Raw genomic sequence first — 5,829 nt, 5'->3', positions numbered from 1 at the left:
TCAACTAATTTTCCAGCACTGACTATGTCAGACTGATGTTGGTCCTTTAACTATGATGTTGGTATTACCTAACAAATAGTCTATATCCTTTATCAGATGGGTTTGATGGTTTTTGCGGTGTCGAGGAATATGTGTCATCTTGTTATGTCTGAGCCTCCAGTAAGAGGGAAACTTACTTGTGCTTAACTGAGTATCAGCTTCCTGACACCACCAGACTGTTAGCCATCCAAACCATCTCTTTGGCTATGCCAGTTCTTACTTTGTCCTGTAGGTTAACAATAGGGGTACCTTAGTTGCCAGGCCCTTTGAAAAATTCCTCTGTAATGTCCAGCTCCTTCTTCACTGAACACTCACAGAAATACCAGGTCTCCTGTCTCCAAGGGAACAGTATAGACACCAGGTTGTATAATTCAACTCAGAATCAGCACCTTGATATATTTCAAGATATACACAGAACCAAGATATATTTGCAATAAACAATAAATTGTATTATCAAAACTTCAAGAGATAGTGAGCAAAGATAATGGAAACAAAAGGTTTCCATATAAAATAATCATAACATGTTTCTAGAGACTAACCTTAATTGCTAATCTCCTGTCAAAGGAAGTCTTATCTCACCCAAAGGCTTTTGCAACATCTTCCCCCCAAAGTTGGCAGAGATCCTGTTTTCATTAATGTAAATGTGCTGTCCATTTATGTCCTAGTTATGAGAAAAAGGGATGTCCTTTTGTCTTCTACTAAAGTCCATTGTCTGTATGCAGCCAGTAAACCATTTTGTCACTTATTTTTCCTGTGTTCTGCTTCTTCCCTATTGATTTCACACTCCCACTTGATTCTAGATGTACATGTGCAGCCATTGTGATAGCTTACAATGTTTAATTTATAGGTAATAGTCACAAGTGATAGAAACCTTGTTTGTTAACTCTACCTATATACAGACTTTAAAACACACTTTCTGCATACATACATAACTCTGTACATAGTATCTGTACATACATTTCACAATGATATTAATGACTAGTGTGACTCTGCCTTTCATTTACGTTCTCATATGACATTCTTTGAACCAGTACGTACCAGGATCAGGATATTCCTGTAACTCTCTCGCCAGCTGTCATTGAGGGGTTTCTGGGTGTCCCCATGTCTTTTGAAATAATAGTGCAGCATGATATTGAGGGAAGTTGGTTTATAGCAATAAGGGTAAAATATGTAGCCTGCATTTTAATTATTTTACAACAGTTTTATAGCACTGCCTCCAGCTGACGGCAAAAATGTAGTGGGTCTGGATTCCGATCTCATTTTCATGACTGTGAACCTGGAGGCAGGCAATAGAGTCATTCCAGATTTGCACAAGTGTAAATGAGATAAAATAGTTGCCTCCGAAGTATACTTCCCTCTTAATCTTCATGCCTAATTTTAATTAGCCTCTTGATGTGGATGGGTAACCCCTGTTGCCTTTAACAAGTTACATCTTCTCATTATCAGTAGAATAGACTCCTACTAATGGAAAGCTATTTTAATGGAGTCTAATGCAAAAACAAAACAAAAAACCCTAAGAATTCTTCAAATCTGATTTTCAAAGTGTGATGAATAAATATAGCATCTATTCCATGGAAAATCTGAGTGAAGGGTATTAGTAATTCATGAATGAACTGGTCCATTTGTGAGCTTTGCAGCCCAGAACTCACAGTAGCACAGAGAACTTCAAACAAAATCCCCAGCTGACTGTTGTGCATTTAAAACAGAGGAGTAAAGGCTTAATCTAAGCTAAAAAAAAACCACACAAATATTCCCCATGATTTAGTGAACAGAGATGGAAAAGTTAATTACTTATTGGGACATAAGTTGAAAGATGAGCATAAAAAGGCAGAATTATAACTAATGCAAATACAAAAGGATTGCAGAGGAAAATGACGTTTCGATATGTAAGGAAGTTGTTATTCAAAATTTCAAGATTCATAGTCATTGTCTAGCCCAGAGGTCCCCAAACTGTGGGGCTCCTTCTCTAGGAGGACACAGAGGAAATTTGGAGAGGTGTAGCAGGGCTGGGCCAGTCCCCATGAGGGGTGGGGAGACAGCACCACTCAGCCCTGCTTCTGGCTCCAATGAGGTGGGGGTCACACACAGAAATAAAGGAGAACAAACCTCTCAGAAGTGTACGCATCATTGATCTCGCCTGACATTCTGTGCAATACACACCATAGAAAACTTCCTCTCTTCTTCACATGACACACAATCCACCGGTGGAACTCTTTGCCAGAGGATGTTGTGAAGGCCAACACTATAAGAGAGTGCACAAAACAAGTAGTTAAATTCATGGAAGAGAGGGCCATCAATGACTATTAGCCAGGCTGGGCAGGGATGATGTCCTTACCTTCTGTTTGCCTGCAGAATGGACAACAAAGGAGGGATCACCTGATGACTTCCTGCTCTATTCATTCTCTCTGTGGCACCTGGCATTGGTCACTGTCGGAATATTTTTGGTCTGACTCAGTATGGCTATTCTTATGGTCTTGATTGTTCTTGGGTGGAGGTGTGGGTTGGGGGAGATTTGAGTTCTAGCCAGCCCACAGCCCCAGACTCTGACTATGGGGGGCAGAGAGAGGCAGACCTCTGGCAGGCAGGGGACAGAGACTCCAAGCAAAAGGGGCAGAGCTGGAGCGGCTAGCCTCCCGAGAGGAAAGGGGAGGGATCCATCTGCCAGACATGCCTAGAGCTCTATTCATGGGTGCTTGAAGTACTGGGGTAGGTTTCTTCCTCTGACCTTAGCATGCAGAAGCAACACACACATCTCATATTTGTGATACAGGATGCTCCCCCTAGCAGGAGACATTTATAGTCAATATTTTATTAAAATAATTACTTTATAATTTCTTCTGTAAAACTATTATGTGAAATTGATTGTCATTGCTATAAACCAGTGCTAGCCTTTTTCTTTTTAAAACAGAGTTATACTAGATCCTGCAATGTGTATTGGTTGTTAAACCTTTTCACTCAGGGTGTGTTTTAAAAGGATATGAATTCTGTGCTGAACACAGGATTACAAGGTGTGCTCTAATCTCTATCCATACAATGCCAAAATATCTCTAGATCTCTAGTGAGCTGCTGAATCAAATGACCTTTAAACCTATACCAATCCGCTTACGTTCATCTCTGAATGTACAGTAGAGGCATGTTTACTGAGTTGCCATGATGTGAAGTCATTAGCTTTACCATGAACTACTATTCTTTCCATCAGAGCTAATGGATATGGGTTTTTATGATGAATAGTACAACAAAAGAACTAGACCCGTTCATGGCCCTGTAAATTGAATATTATCTTTTCTCAATATGACATAGAAATTGACACTGACATTTAGCTCTAAGTACACAACCTTTTCCACCCAGACTACTGTCTGAAAGCACTACTCCCTTTTTAAACCAGCTTCCACTTTTATTCAGCCTTACTTGGCAGCAGTGTGATGGTTCTAGAGTGTGTGAAACAATCCAGCTGAACTTTCAAGCATGAAGAAAGAAAAAGATATTTATTTGTTACCTTCTGATGCATAATATAGGTTGAAACTCTCTTGACCAGGATTCTCTGGTCTGGCAGCACCCAGGGTTCAGCAGGCCCACAGATATTCCAGGACCAGAGAATCCCAGTGGAGGGCTAGCGCTTGGGAGTCCTGCAAGCTGGCAGGGGCGCCCAATGATGATGCCATGCCATTGAGGGCTGTGAAGGCGGGGACACGGATCGCACATTCCGCCTGGGGTGCAGGAGCACCGATCGTGCATTCCGCCTGGGGTGCCAGCTGCCGGCAGCCTGCCTCGGGCCACCGCTGGCCCCACATACGGCTGCAAGAGCCTCATTCGTGGCAGCAGGAGCCTGGAACAGAGGCTGCAAGCAAGGGTGCCGTTTTGAAGGGGTAGGAGGGCAGCAGCCATGCGCTCTAGGACACGGCTTGTTTTTCATCCCATTCCCCGAACTATCAGGGAGAAAGGGGAAAGTGCTTGCATTCTGTGCATGCTTCTGAATAACTGATAGAACTGAATAACATCAGTTATTCTGAAGTAACACTGCTGTGTAGGCATACCTGAAGTGACTTACCACCCCTGAAAATACATATTTTTGTGACCTTGTCTTCACTGGGAGAAAAAATGTATTGTTGACCTATGTTAGCTATACCAATCAGCAAACATGTTAAAATTACAACTTGTTTTTCTTCCATAGGACTTTAACTTGTTAGCTCGTGTGTGGCTAACATCAGTTAAAATACAAATTTTTCCTTATGCAGACCCAGCCTTCAAGTTTGCAGGCCAACTACCACAGCCTTGGAAAATTCCATGAGCAGTTTTTTGTTTGTTTGTTTTTAATCTCTAGGTAACCAGTTTAATACCTTGCTCTTGCTCTGGGATCTGTTACTATGACACCCTGTGTATCTATGTTCCAGTGAAGCCTGGAAGGAGGAGATCTATGATAGTAAATCCTCATGTAATAAAGGGTGCTAATTCTGGCATAGATCAGTTAACAATTCAAACCATTGGTCAGTGATATTATGAGAACAAATTGTGTCCAATTACTTGTCACTCACAACTGTTTCACAGGAAATGAGAGCAACTCACTGGTTTCCATCAATATTGTAGGAGTTTGTCACTACTGGACTGAAGTAGCCCGTGGTATTTTAAATGCACGAACACACATATTGCTCAGATCTTTGAACTCTGATTCATAGTGATGCTTTGCCTTGGATTAAGCAACAAGAATCTGGCCAAGAAGCATCAGAATATCTTCACAAATAAGAAATTAATTTAAATAATTTTCAGATTCTTAAGTGAATAGCCTTCTTGTATGTTCATTATCATTTTACTTTCCTACCTGTGTCTCCTTACATTTCAGAAAACCAATTTTCTCCTTTCCATAACATCAGTTACCTTGTCTACATAATCATAATCTGAGGACTCTGCTAGCCAAACAGCCAACACTCTCTTGAACACAGACCCAATTACTAAGTGAGACATTTACTGTTTGAGGTTCTTTCTTCTGTGAATTGAACTAAGCAAACAGTGAAAAAAATGCTTTCTTCAAGCCCTTACCCACCCCTGTTTCTGCCTCCTATTCACCATTGGAGAGAGGAACAACACAATCATGGCAACTAGAACAGCTGTTTCTGGCCATTATTCTTAATGTAGGTTTTAGTAGATTCCCTTGTTTTTTTTCTGGTTATCATAAGAATAATGACTTGCTTTACTACAGCTTCTTCACCCTGTGATGGGGTTTACCTACCCCACACTGAGGAGCAGGGAGTTGCCTTGGTCTAGCTGGCTGAAAAGACCCCACCCCACACAGCCCTGCTGGGCCTGCTCACAGGAGAGGCTGGATATAAAAGCCTCTGGAGCCACTCAGTTGGAGCTGACCACCAGAGGGGAAGGAGCTCAGGCCTGAGATCCAGAACAGCCCCAGCAGCCTCAACCACAGTGACAGCTGCAGCAGCCCCAGCAGCTGCAGCCACAGCTCCAGCTAGGGAGGTCGTCTGGGAGGGTCCGACCCGCCGAATGATGCTACAAGAGCTGAGCAGTGAGCTGGGAATGGTAGGAAGTGGCCCAGGGCGGAGGATTGTCCTCTGGGCACTCAGAGTGTTTTGGTAGGAATCCCCACCAAGTGGGCAGTGGAACCTGCCACTGCCAACAGGGCCCTAGGCTGGGACACAGTGGAACAGGAGGGCGATACTAACCCGTGGGCTGGACACCCGGGGTGGGAAAAGACCCTGCAACTGGTGGCCCAGAGATTGTTTTGGCCAGGAATCCACCGTGAAGTACGTGACTTCTGTGAGTCCTTCCCTGAATACCAGT

Source organism: Pelodiscus sinensis, chromosome 1 (genome assembly GCF_052426305.1).
Source record: "Pelodiscus sinensis isolate ZL-2025 chromosome 1, ASM5242630v1, whole genome shotgun sequence".
Classification (NCBI taxonomy): Eukaryota; Metazoa; Chordata; order Testudines; family Trionychidae; genus Pelodiscus; species Pelodiscus sinensis.
This window is presented reverse-complemented; position numbering follows the sequence as displayed.